The sequence below is a fragment of the Colias eurytheme genome, chromosome 23 (genome assembly GCF_061535395.1).
Source record: "Colias eurytheme isolate Ceu_HAF_F1 chromosome 23, ilColEury1 Martin Lab GWU primary, whole genome shotgun sequence".
Lineage (NCBI taxonomy): Eukaryota > Metazoa > Arthropoda > Insecta > Lepidoptera > Pieridae > Colias > Colias eurytheme.
Window position 1 is genome coordinate 7,693,438 of NC_143002.1, and position 15,369 is coordinate 7,708,806.

The window sequence follows — 15,369 nt, forward strand, 5'->3', positions numbered from 1 at the left end:
AAAAAGTCTCTCAAACTCTGTTCCGCTAATTGTGCCGGTGTGTATATTATAATTAATTAGGTTTTAGAGAGATCGGGCGAATCCGCGGGCGGAAAGCTAGTAAAATGGTATAAATAAAAAAACTAGCATGTATGGAGTTTCTTGCCGATTCTTCTTAACTGTTTCCAAATCGGTGGTAAATGGTAACATTTTATTATGACGATTCAAAAGTGCTTCTAGAAGAAGTCAAATGGATTAAATAAATGTTTGAGTTTGAGTGTAAACTCAGTGTCACTTCAGTAAATCGGCTTGAAAGAGAAGCCTTGGCAAATATGGCCGACAAAACCTTTGGTGCATTTGATCAAGGATTGACTGTACTGTATCTTTGATTGCGGATTGCTATTGAGTATTTAGACCAAATTCCTTGTTTCGTAACTAGAAATAGTAACAGATCTAATGCTCAAAAATGTATAAAATTTGGTTTAAGTTAAGAAATAATATGAAAAATTAACAAGAATCTAAAAGTTGGTATAATAAAGTTTGAAAATATTCTGAAATTGTTATTATAAGTTATTTCTACAAACAGTGGTAATTGTTGGTAATTGTTTTGCATATACCTACTCGTATTAATGTATTACATAATATATCCTTAATACTGAATAGGTATGTACTAAAATCTCCTACGCAGTTAGTAGCGCAAGTCTCTATGGAAACCGTATTCTTAATTAGGTTAAAAGATTTCTTAATAAAAGAAATAATAAAAACACATTTAAATCATCCAAATTATTTATTTCAAATTACAACAAAGTTTACAATAGCTGACGAAGTTGGTAGTCACTAACTACACTGTGAAGTTCGTACGATTTGAAATGCAAATGGCCGCTGCAACTTCACGTTGATTGGGGTACACATTAAACACTACAATCAGTGAGAAGTTTGAGATATTCCTGACATAGGTATGTATAAAATGATGTCGGTGATCATTTTCATAGGGTGCATTTTACACCAATAGAGCGTATGCTTAGTCTTACCCCACTATATCAAATTATTTTAGTGTAAACAGGCGTAGAGCAGTCTTTCGTTGTTCTTTATGCGTTCGAAAAGATTCTATGCAATGTTTGAATACTGAATAACACTGAATACGAGTTTTTGTTTACACTAAAAGATCGCGAAAGAATGCTCTTGCTCTAGCTCTATGTTCTTCTCTGATGATTCCCTTTACACGGTATTTGCACTTTTATTTTCTAGGATATCAAAAATAAGTTTTGGAAATCATAATATTCTGTTTTTTTGTGCTTCACGTAATACTTTCTCTTATTTTCTTCTATTACTATACAGAATGGATATTTCTTCTACCTAAAACTTATTTTATTTGTGAAATTCTATATTAAGATATTTGTTAGCATACCGTGCATTACAAACCGATTTGTAAAACCATAAACAACAGAGTTTCCAAAACATTCACTAAATTAAGCGCTTTTAATGAACTGTTTACAAAATCAACGTTTATCGGTTCTAGATTATTATTTTAAGCTACTGTGGATCAAATATCTAAGTATAACACCAGAATTAAAATACATTGAATAATATTCCTAAAATATATAATACACTAGATTTCCGCCCGCGGCTTCGCCCGCGTTTTCAAAGGAAAACCCGCATAGTTCCTGTTCCCGTGGGATTTCCGGGATAAAACCTATCCTATGTGTTAATCCAAGGTACCCTCTATATGTGTGCTAAATTTCATTGTAATCGGTTCAGTAGTTTTTACGTGAAAGAGTAACAAACATCCATACATCCATACAAACTTTCGCCTTTATTAGTATTAAGATTAAGATTACACTTAAAAACATTGGTGTCTGTCTGTCTATTATTTCACAATTAATAACGTATTTCAAGTGCTTATAATATTATTTATCTCCATAATTAAGCACAGTTTTAATATAAATTTTAACATAATATAGTTAGTAACAAATTGAATATTATGTTATCAATTTATTCAATTTACTTTACCTTCTAACATATTTCTAGAAATTCTTGCTAAAAACTATTGGTGTTATGTAGTCTGAGAGAAAAATAAACAGTCAACAAGATGCCCCTGCCACTAACTTGCTTCTAAACCTCGACAGTGATCACTCAAACAAGCATGTCACATACTTGGCTTGTACACTAAAATATATCAAATTTATCTGTAAGAGAACTTACCCCTTAAAAGATATCATGTACAAGACGTATCAGATATGAACAGCAAACACTGCTAGCCTCTAGCTTTACTTATTATTATGTATGCTTTATAATAATCGTGCAAAAAGAAATAATGTACTATTTAAGAAAACGGAATAATTTTGAAGAATGAAGAAAGGGATGACTTCGCAAGGAAAATGTTTGAAAACAATTAAATTATGGATAGGTACTATACAGGGTGTCCCACCGTTGGTATACTAAGCTCAAAAGAGGTTATAGTTTTGCATACGCTGAGTACGTAAAAAATACTTAAAAAATTAAAGACGCATTTTTTTTCAAATAGATGAATTGTTAGAACTCTTTGTGTACATCCTAACAATCAACCCGCCTAACTTTTCCACCCGCATGTGAGCTATCGTTTAAAATTATGTTTTCATAGACAAAATGCTCACATTAGCGAAGCGGTAGGTATATATGCCGGCTGCACGAAGTTACAGAAAAACACATGGATTTTAAGGAAAAATTTTGCATAATATTGACGTAATTTTGTTGTTGAAGTATTTTTTACGTAATCAGTGTATGCAAAACTACAAATCCCTTCGCGCTTAGATACTGATAGTGGGACACCCTGTATATAATATCTATTGTCTATCTATGTAACATTCAGCAGAGAAAGTTAAATGAACTAAAATATGCAATTATTAATATAGTATAATATGCAATTATTAAGATAGCTTCCACACCTACTAAATTGTAGGTAAATTTATTATTTAAACATTATTAAGATTGTTGTCTGTAGGTAAATGAATTGATTCGCATTGGACATTATCATCAGCTATAAAAGATAATTTTAATGTTAATGACGCTAAACATAAATTAGGTAATAAAACGTCTAAAATTAGTTATTCAAAGAATATCTCGTAAAGTAATTTGAGATAGCATTAATCACCATTTATTATTTGGACTCCTCTAGACAGGTTATCTACAACTGATTTATGAGTTACTTTTCTTTATGTAATTATGTAAGTACAGGAAACCTTTATAAAAAATTTGAAAGGTAAAACATTTGTTAGTTTTCAAGAAATTTGTATTTCATATTTGAATAAATAACAACATAAATATAGATAAAACTAAATAATTATTTATATATAATTCTTTGAATGTAGAGTTGATTTTTATTTCCAATAATTGTTATGAAGTTTCCTCTTACAAAATCTATTATATAAGCCACGCATTAATTTGTAAGTACGTCCAAAAGATTACTATACGTATAGCACTTAATAAAAAAAATCCCTACCCTACTACCAGCCTTATTTCCAAACTATGTGACAAGAGCCTTACATATCTTTGATTTGATTTGATATCAAATTAGCAACACAAATATTTTATCACAATCAATCATCGCGTTAACTGGCCATTTCAATTATTTTCAATATTAGCGGATTTGAAGCACTATCCAGTCAACCGTTACATTCGTATTTGAACATTTCATTAATTTCAAATTCGCAACTGAAGCGATGCATTTGAACAATGCGTGTTGAATTTTGGAGTTAGAACGCCCTTAAGTTACTAGATGTTCTCGATCGGAAATTACGAACGCTTATCGACATTTCAATAGGAACTATTCATTCCTTTGTCAGTTTTTGGGAATGTCAAATGTGCACATGATTAGATATCAATGTATGGTTAGGTGAATCAGTCGATTCATTCAGCAAGTAATAGCTTGAATAGTTAGAAATTATTAGTGTAATTTATGAATATGTTTAATATTCGTTGAAATATTTGTATAGAGCTATGCTAAAATGTAGACAACATTGAGTTTGATACGTTATTAATTATTATCATACTATGTTCATGTATGGTATTTTATTTTTAAAATAGGTAAACATATTTATATAGAAATATCTTTGAAACTCACAAAAGTGAATGCATCTCACACCAGTTAAATTTTATGACGTAGAGATAGCATAATGTGCACTTAGCATATAGAATAAGAATTGTCACTTTCTTGATATTTTCATGAAAATTCTCTAAAGCTTTTAGTATAAAATAGGTTTTTATCACAAAACGAGAGCAAACACTGCAATAATCACATACATACAATACACATAACATTTAAATGCGAATAAATTTATTAAATATGATAGTTTAATTCTGCGTTTTAAAATCCAATTATACTTTAACATCACCTTCCAAATTCTTTTACACTACATTTTATTTATACTTTCACAAAAAGCTATCAAAGTAAAGCAATTCAACTTTAGAAAGAAAGAAAGAATATTATTCTTTCAATTCAACTTTACGATACGGATAGAGCTCGAACTCGATTGAAACTCGAACGAGCAAATGGTAACGACATCTGTACATGTCGTGAACTGAGCTTCATTGTTGCGATAATTCCATCAACATTCAGTACTAAATAACATAGCGCGTCAGCAGCAAAGTCTTATCATTTTAGATATAGTATTTGCTGCATGTGACATTCTGTTTTGGTGATAGGGAAAAATGGGATTGTTATCTGCGGGTATGATTTTAATTAAATGTTTATAGCATTTAAATGGTTTATAAATAACAAGTTTTTAAATTATAGAAAGTTCCTCGGTACAGAATTCGAACCCAAGACTGATTGCCTATAGATTTTTTTCTATTCTTTAAAAATGTTTCACTGTTGTTTTCTTTTTGTTTGGGTTTTTAAGCTATTGCATAGCTTATATCTCAGTCTTTGAGCGCGGCTACAGAATGTAAAAATTCCGTAACGAAAAAACCTAACACCCCCCACTCATACCGGCACAGCGATGCGATGCTATGCAATAGCTTTACCGCGGCAGTCCTCGAGTGCCACACGTATTTTTGAAGTGAAACTTCTTTATCGGGGTTGGAAAAAAAATTAGTGTAACATTTTTTTGATACGCGTGACATTTTTCCGTTACGCGCCATCTTTTTCTTATCCCTACCACGCGTGATTCGACGTATTTCTGTAAAGTTGCATAATATTATAGTAAATTATTTTTTGAAAAATAAGGTCATAAAGAAGTTTCACTTCTTACGTGTGTACAATTATAGTACACGCACACATTTTTTTGTAACGTTTGATGGGGGGCGTTTGTCCACTACAAGGAATTTTACGGTCCGGCATTCCGATTTTTTACGGTCCGGTATGGCACGCCATTAATCTAAATACTAGCTTGTGCACCTACGTAATTTTACTGTCCGACATTTTACTTTTCCCTATTCCGGATGGTTTTTTGAGTTTACGAGTCGCTGTAGGTAGGTATAATTATTGTTTTCGAGTGCCCACTTGCTTGGATTTTACTCTTTTATTACATATGCCAATTGAAAGCAAGCTCTTGTTTTACTTTCTTTTAGCTGGCAATGAGATTTGAGAAGTCGGTATTGTTATTTTATATACATTGACCAAGCATTGACCTATAATTATTATCTAAGTAAGTGTTGGTAAGTTAAAGTTCAAGTGGGAATAGATTTAGCTCCTCGTCACCGATTAAAATAAATAAGTGAAACACGCATTTTAAATCTCTTACGGAACTTTACTTTTTATTATAACGAAGTAATATAATATTTCACCTTCTATATTTTTACTCGTTTCTTGTAAAATGCGAAAACAATCATTTGTGATAGCATTATACGGCCATACTTCCTTGAACTGTACCGCACTGATCCGAGTAAAGACGGACAGGTGCACAAGCAATTCATCGGTTTTTTCATGCCACACCGGACCGTAAAAAATCGGAATGCCGGACAGTAAAATTCCTTGTAGTGCACAAGCGCCCTTAGCAAGGGTTTTTAAAGGATTTTTAATTTTCATTATGTAATGAGTAGGCACGTTTTCCGTTGTATAATCTGTTCGTGTAAATGCTTTTATGTTATCTTTATACAAATATTATCATAAAATATTTAAATGTGGGAGTATGGATTTTTTAAATATTTTTTTGAACAGAATCTTGCTGTTGTTGCTTTTTACTCTAATAGGATTTTTTTTTAATCTGAACAATATTATTCTGCTGTTAATGACGGCTAACATCTTTTTATAGTCTATAGGTACCATGCTTAGTGTTTACTTTAAAAATAATGAATTATTAATATAAAGATTATTTGTATAACTATTTATAATGTGTGTGTAAATAAACGATTATTCATTTCATTTTTTCAAAGATTATTGTGATTGATTAGGTACATTTTTACTGTACTGACATGATTTAAAAGAGCAACTATGAAGATTCTTGTCGGTTCTTCTCCGTAGATACTGCTTTCCGAATCGGTGGTAAATGTTAAAATATGTAATGACGATTCGAAAGTGCTTCTAGAAGAAGTCTAATTGAATAAATATAAATGTTTGAGTTTGAGTTTATATTCATTTCGTTGTATTCTCTCCTAATAAAATTAAATAAAAGTATTTGATTTTTACTAATTCACATCGAGATGTTGTCAAAAATATACCTTAGTTTTTTACCCAAAAATTACTCGTAGAAGTTCCTCTAACATCAACTACTCAAGATTAGGTCAAAACATCTCTGAACAGAAATGGAACAAGTCTTATGGGATCAGCGTCAAACGGCTGTGACACTGAGCCGATCGATAAGTGTGGGCAAGCGACGGTGGCCGCGGTTGAGATGTGGATGGGCTAATGATAACATATAGCCTGTGAATCCTGTGATATGATAATAATATATGGTATGTAAGTTTAATTATAATTAATGTAAGGTAAGTAAATAGCTTGATTATAATTTTAAATGTTTTTGTTATTTTTATCGATAGTTGGGGGAAAGCAACGGTGGTAGCGTTTGAGAACTGGATGGGCTAATTATAACGTATTATGGGTATGGCGTGTAAGTATGATTGTAGTTAATGTTTTTTGGTAAAAGCGGTTAAGTGGATAGATTGATTTATTGTTCTTTTAATGTTTTTGTTTTTTTTTATTGATAGTAGGGGGCAAGTGACGTTAGCAGCGCTGCAGCGGTCAAAAAGGGGATGAGCTAACTATAACGTGTGTAGGGGGGTATGTCGGTAAGTTTGATTGTAGTTAATGTTTTTTATATATTGTTTTCAGGTAATTTAGACCCGGAAATGTAGATATTTATCAAAATACTTACAGCTAGCGATCATTCAACGAACAAAAACTCATTAAAATCCGCTCCGCTGTTCTCGTGCTCTAACTAACACCGCTTTCTTTTATTTATATATATAAGATAGATATAGTTCTGAACCGAATTATTTCTGACCAACCAATGATGGATGGCATCCACAGGTGCCAGTAACTAGACCGTCTGATTAATAGGCGGAGGGAATTCTTTTCGCAGTTCCAGCAATATACGAATAATATATGACCCTTGGGTGTGACAGGCGTCGTTAACCGACTTCGCAAAGATGAGCTGAGAAGTTTAGTGAAAGAAAATTATGCTCTAGACTCTAGAATTAAACAATGTCTATATTTTGTATTCTATTGTCTACGACATTACCGTTCAACTTTATTGTTATAAATTGAAAAGATTTTATGTACTGTAGCTAATTTTATTTTTATGTTGGAATCTCAAAATATGTTACTGATAATAATTTGGCAAGTAGAAAGCTATGTAGGGTCAATGTACCACTAGCTGACCAAGCGCCAATACATGACCGAAATTCAAATATACGCGCCAATTAAGAAAATACGGCAGCCCCAGATGATAGTTTATTGTTTTTCCTATAAAGCAACATCATCTATAAAATAAAAACAAACCTTGCTGCCATTGGTCAGAAATATTGACATTTTTTCAACACGAAGATGTAATTAAGTAGGTGCCCCGTAAGTAATCACATTTTTTTACTAAGAGTTTTTTATCGGGAGTTGATTGGGAAATCTTAATTTATCTTGAATGCAATCGATTACTCTTTATATGTCTTGTTATAGGCATAATGTTGAACCATTATGTTATAGACTTTCGGCTTCATTTTTGGCATGAACAGTTTTTCATGATTTTTAGCGGCCTGGTTATCTTTTGGAGCAACGAAAACAATTTTTCGCCTATTGTTGACCAGTATGGTCAGCTCTTGGTTCTTTATATTTTGCTAAGAAAGACTTGCTTTGGTTTGTGCTTATACCTACCTAATTTAACAAACCATATAGGTAAGCCGTAGTTAAGTCTTTATGTTGCATATTTCCAAAAGCTGACCACCGTAAGATTTTTATACCGAATTTAGTTGGTCAGGTTTCGGGGCCGAGAATATTATTAACCTTGAGTTGTCCACTTGATTTCCGTGACCAAGTGGTTTGATTTCATCAACCTATCTTTATTTATTAAATAATATATTTATTTATTAAACAAAACTAATGTTCGAAGAAGGACATTTTGTCCATTTTGAAAATGGTCAACTTTTAGAGTAATGATGGTCAGATATTGGTGATCAGTGGTCAAGTAATGGTGTTTTTAGCAGAAATAACTTTCAGAGTAGTTTTCATAAAACCTTTGAAGGTTATCAAATTGATATTAAGAACAATAGTTACAGTGAGTATTCAATTATCTGTGTCCCAAAAATAACATTGAACGTAAAACAAATAACCCGTTTTTTATATATAGCTAAAGATAAAACCGCTTAAATGGTCAACTAGTGGTACATCCACCCTACATTATTGTTAAGTTACAATTTGTGTTAAATTTTCCTTAATCCAAAAACACGTAACTACAATATCTCATTCCTTCGCAAATCTGTCCAAATATAAATCTTTTCGTTCCAGTACAATTTACTAAACAGAAAAAAATACTTAATAAATCACGAACCTTTTAGAGAAACAAGTAAAAACGTAGCATCATAAGGCGTCGTCACACAAACAAGGAATCACGGCCTCGCGTCGGAGAGAAAAGTAAAAATTGAAAATTGTTATCAAGATAAATTGTACCTTACAAGTTAAATGGGTCAGTATGACCCAGCTTCCATTACGAGGGATCGCAGTTAGAATATTAATTCAATTTATATCGGCTCCCTGAGGGTTTTATTAATGAACTGTGTTTAGGCAATTTTACAATATAAATCAGACGTTCACTAAAATTTCCTTTAGTTTAATCTATGCCTGCGTCGATTTAATGGTTTTTTGGTCATTTCGGCACACGCTGTTTACAGTTTGGAAATTAAAATTCAATTCGATATGGGTAAATATTTTACTTTAATCCATTGAGATAATATTACTACGTATGGAGGAGACACCACGAACAAAATCTGTGCGCCATTTTTTTGCTCTAAGTTTAAAAAATTATTATCTAGTTAGGTACTTACCGATGAAAGTTATTCCTTTGCACTTTTCCGTATTATTTGTATTATTTGTGCAATATCGTAACACACACGAAGGCATATTTGATGCGTTTCACTTTAAAACCATTAAAAAAAACCGCTCAACATACGTCATGTGGCGTATGTTGAGCGGAACATAAGTGATGTAGGCGGTGTCGTCTCCATATATGTATATCTCAATGCTTTAATCTTTATATATAAAAATGAATCGCAAAATGTGTTGGTAAGCGCATAACTCGAGAACGGCTGAACCGATTTCGATAATTCTTTTTTTATTATATTCCTTGAAGTACGAGGATGGTTTTTATGTAGAGAAAATGTAAATATGTACCACGGGCGAAGCCGGGGCGGACCGCTAGTACAGTATAAAACTCAAACATTTTTTTACATACATTCGCTTTATTACAGCTTTTTGTACACTTACATCTTATGAAATATTTATTCTTTCAGAATAGACTTTCGACTAGAAACTTATTTGAAAGGTATTTTAAAGAAAGTAATAATTTAATACAGAGATAAAAAAAGACGGGTTGCACTCCGGGTGTGCCGGCAGAAGTGAAAACTTGATTATTAACGTTGAGCATGTTTGATATCCATCCGTCTTACGCTTTTTCGATCTGCCCCCCTAGACAAGTGGCTTTCTATTAGCGTAAAGTTCAATAGAATAGATTATGAATGTATGAGATTGACGTTTGATTACGACGATGACGACGATTGATTACGTCAATCTCATACATTCATAATCTATTCTATTAAACGTTACGCTAATAGAAAGCCACTTGTCTAGGGGGGCAGGTCACGTGTCCTGACACGAGTTTAAGATTTTATACCCATTACAGAAAAAGTGCTCAACGCCACTAAAGAAGTTTTCACTTCAATAATGTTGTTATTTAAATTCGTTATCAAAATCCAGCGTCAAAATCACACCGTTACTAACTAAAGTGTACAAGCATCAAACCAAACTGAATAAAACAAATAATAATTTTACAACACAAATATTAACATTGAAAACTTTTCAACACACGTCAATCACATTACTTTTACGTGATACAAACATATAAATAATGTAAAAAGAACTGAATAATTTGGAAACGATCTTCATTTCACGCTTATTACGCGCCTGGGTTCGAACCTTTATGTATAATTCAAAAACATGTGCTATATATTTGGTCAAATATAGCTATCTGTTTTTGATTTGGTTCTGTATTAGATTGTTAAACTATGACTAATATATTATAATAGACTTCATAATTTTTTATGATTCTCTACCTCATGTACCTATTGAATTATGTTAAATTTTTTAAAGGTTGATAAAATGATGTCCCTGTGTTATTAGTTATTTATACAAATAGTTTGCAAATAGTGATATATTATGACGAAGTATGTACTAAAATTTCCTGCGCAGTTAGCAGGTCTCTATAGAAACCGTGGTCTAAATTATGTTAAAAGATTTGTTATAATTGAAGTAATAAAAAACACAATTAATTTATCCAAAATATATATTTATTTCAAGTTACAACAAATTTTACAATAGCTGAAAAAGTTGGTAGGTAGTCAAATAAACATAACAAACGCATTTATTTTCATTCCCAATCTAATTTTCCAACATTCATAACTATAAATTAAGTATTCCTCGAGTTACATTTACTTTTTTCTTTTCAAATCAAGAAATCTTACTACATCTTCATAATTATTTCCTCACATTCACTCCCTTTAATTATTCATACAATCCAAGGCTAAAACATTTCAAGCAGAACTTCACGATTCCCCACGGAACCCTAAAACAGGCCGCGTCCCTTGAGACACTCAAGACGTAGGACAGAATTCACCATAAGTATAAAGAAACTAGCTTTTCGCCCGCAGCTTCTCCCGCGTAGTCAAAGGAAATCCCGCATAGTTCCCGTTCCCATGGAATTTTTAGGATAACAACTATTCTTTATTGTGTTAATTCAAGTTAGACTATGTGTGTGCCAAATTTCATGGAAATCGGTTCAGTAGCTTTTGCGTGAAGGTGTAACAAACAAACATACAAATTCTCGAATTTATAATATACCTATTAGCGATCCTCCCCGGCTTCGCTCGTGGTACAAGTTTACGTTTTCTCTCCATAAAAACCATCCTCGTACCTACTTTACGGAATATTATAAAAAAATAATTAACGAAATCGGTTCAGCCATTCTCGAGTACCAACATATAAATACCAACAACATACCAACACATTTTACGATGCATTTTTATATTATAGAAAGAAGTAGGTTGCCTACATGTTACTATTTGATACCAATGATATGTTTGGAGGAGAAATAATTCAGATATCAACTATTCGAAAGGATATTCAAATTGGTTGAAACCGTTCGTATTCTAATGGAACGATCATTCTATATTATATATCAGAATATTCGGTAGATGTGAAGATATGAACTTCTTGGAAAAACTGACTTGGATGGAATTTTAGTATGTAGATCGATTATATCTATAAGAATATTATAAAGCTGAAGAGTTTGTTTGTTTGTTTGAATGCGATAATCTCAGGAACTACTGGTCCGATTTGAAAAATTCTTTCGGTGTTAGATAGCTCATTTATCGAGGAATGCTACACACTGTATATCATCACGCTGATAACAATAGTAGAAGAGCAATGCCGGTAAAACCGCAGGGCTAGTTTTAGTTATTAAATATACTAGTAAGATGTGATGAGCAGTTTCATCTACGGGCAAACCTGCAAGCAAAAGCAAGTATTTCATTAGGTTATGTATTATTCTGGCATAAACTAAAGAACTAGAATCAAAAGCAATTCAGTGGTTTTCGCGTTACAGATTAACATATTTACATTTTTATAAACTATCGCGTAAATTTATAAGACTAAAAGAACGAAAAACATGTACTTTTTATATGGGAGAAAGTAAGTATTTAAATAATTTATAACTTGTATAATAAACTGAATATTAACACTTCATTTGCAACATATAAAATTGTAAAGATGTGAAAATGCAATACACCTAGTTACTCTATATACATTTCAAAACTATTCACAATGTAACATTACCAAGCCATATCATCCCAAACGCCATTCCTATGAGACAATAAAAACCAATGTATCCACGCATCCAGCTCCCGTATCATCTTAAAACAGTATTACTTCCAGTGTGGAAAAAAGACAGCGCTATAGATCGTGTAGCGCCATCACATTCCCACACTGGAAGTAATACTACTATAAGAAGTCTCAATTTCCAGTCGATAAATATTTAGACGCAAACACGGTAGCGGCCTCGAGCTCAATTCCTAGCTTCAATTCCTTCTAAGAATGCAGTTTGAAGAGCTTATATGGATTTTCGGTGCATTTCACCAAGCTTGAATACTGGTGTAGGAAATCTCTAGTATAGTCCTATATTATCTGTGGCAATATTATTAATCTGCGTCTTTGAAATAACTATTTACTTGTGTTAGAAGTTAGCAATCAAGAATGCTTATTTGATCCATTGTCTTGTCATGCAATAATAAAACTGTTTAAACACTTCAAATTGTTTGTTTGTTTGTTACTCCTTCACGCGAACTGCTGAACCGATTATCGTTTTTGGCACACATATAAAAGGGCAACTTGAATTAACATATATTATAGTTTATCATGACAATCTCACGGGAACGGGATTTCTGCGTGGTTTTCTTTAACTATACCGGCAAAGCTGCAAGCGAAAAGTTATAGTAATATTATACATTTGTGAGTTACTGTGAATGCCACACAAACTATGCATGCACATACTATAAATTAATAACATCCTTGATCTTAAAAACACGCTATTTTAATACACAAACCACACAGTTATATTAAAACGATATAAAAATAAACTTTGTTTCCAATAAATTGAAAACCAAAGATTAATCGAATAAAATAACAAAACGTTATTAAATTCTAAACGTTCATTGACCTGTGTTACTGCAATATTCATTCATTCACGAACACACAATAGAAGAATTTAATTCGATTCCCTATCGAAAAAATAAAGCTGAACCAATTGATTATTAATCTATTTTTACCGACTGCACAAAAGCAGGTAAGGTTTTTATGAGAATTTTTTAAAGGAAAAGGTTTAATGTTAGTTTAGAATTTCGTATGAAAAGATTTGGATGTTATCCAAGTAAAAGAAATTGCTTAATTTACTGAAAACGTCAGTGCAGTTGTATCACAATCGGTTTAGGAGTATAAATAAAACATACAGGTAATATTTGAAATCGGTTTATACCATTCAACAAAGCCTCATATTAATGAAACGTTGTTTTATTATTATTAGAACATTATATTATCTTAGTAGCATATAATCATTGATTGAAATCGAAAAAGTTTAACATCATAAATCCAAGCAAATATTTAACTTTTAGCAGAATATTTCATCATTCATGTTTTCTTTCTAAAGATTTAAAACATGAATTATTAATTATCATTAAAATAATTAGTTATTAGGGTTTCAACACCCACGAATATGTAAATAAGTATACCTTAAGGTATGCTTAATAAAACATATTTAACACAGTATAAAACAATTTCAGCAACAAACTAAATACACAAAAATATTGGCATATTATGGCTCTCAATAAATAAATAAATATCGTATCTATAGACAAATCTCAAACTCAAACATTTATTTATTCAATTAGATTTCTTCTAGAAGCACTTATGAATCGTCATTACATATTTTTAACATTTACCACCGACTCGGAAAGCACTATCTATATAATATATATAATCAATAAACAAACAAATAAATAAATATCGTATCTACATACAAGAAATCGTTAACTCCATGCTCAAATAAATCAGACATAATCTTCATTTGAAGATCTTCATATTCGTATTAAAGCCTCCGGTTGCCATATTCAATACCGCCGGAAAATCAAAGTACACTAAATCTGGCTTATTTCAAGTCCGGTCCGAGGCAACACAGATTATATTTCACTAGATGTGGTTAAAAAAAATATTTGAAAGAATTATACAAATGTAAGTATTTTCAAAATCACAAGCAATAAATGATCTTTGTACTTTAAACGTTACTTATTAGAAAAAAAAACATGTTAAACTTCTACTACTACATCTTTTACTAGTTTTTTGTTTATAATATTTGGACGTTTGCTAAACCTGTTAGATAAACCTTAAATATGATTGGTTTAATTAGGGTTGTTGAGGATTCCTCTTCCGCTTCCTCATAATGCGGAAGTTCCGCAATAATTTGGGTTCCTCTACCGCTACCGCATCCTCAAAAATGAAAATAAAAAAATCCTCTTCCGCTATCGCTTCCTCAAAATTTAGAGGAAATTTATGAGGATGCTGATCCGATCGGGCGGCGAATTTACAAAGCCTATTTAAACTAATATATGTATGTATTTGAGTTACGAGTCGGACTCTACTAACGAACAAGAGTAGAGTCTTACCGCCATATTTATACCTATCTGCGCCTAACACTTATCTCTAAACATAATAATATAACATTTTCTCTCATACTCAGAAGAAACATATTTTACCAAAGATATCAAAATGATGAATCGAAAGTCGTTTAAGCTTACATAATATCTACCAGTTAGTTTTTTTTTTGTGGAAATCGCCTAATGTCGCTTCTGGCACTGAGATAGATTAGGTTTTTTCGAGTAATATGCATAAACAAAAGCTCATCTGAGTCCGGCTTGTGACTCAAATAGTAGTACCTAGAGGCTTTGTAAATTCGCGATCGGGCGAGCTAACCTCCCCCTAACCCACATCAATATGTACAGACAGGAGAATGGCTTTTGTTTTAATTTTTAATTTTAATAGTTTTTGTTTTTTAATTTCGATTATAATTTCCTATCATCCTCATCCTCATCCGCTTCCTCTTCCGCTTCCTCATCCGCTTCCTCTTCCTCAAAAAAATATCCTCTTCCTCATCCGCATCCCCTAAATTT

The 15,369-nt window shown here is 32.0% G+C and overlaps 1 protein-coding gene across 1 annotated transcript in view; it reads right to left on the reverse strand.

Annotated features, from left to right (window-relative positions):
• Window positions 1-15,369, reverse strand: part of Octalpha2R (alpha2-adrenergic-like octopamine receptor) — a 359,405-nt gene that overhangs the window by 229,526 nt on the left and 114,510 nt on the right. The window lies entirely within an intron of this gene.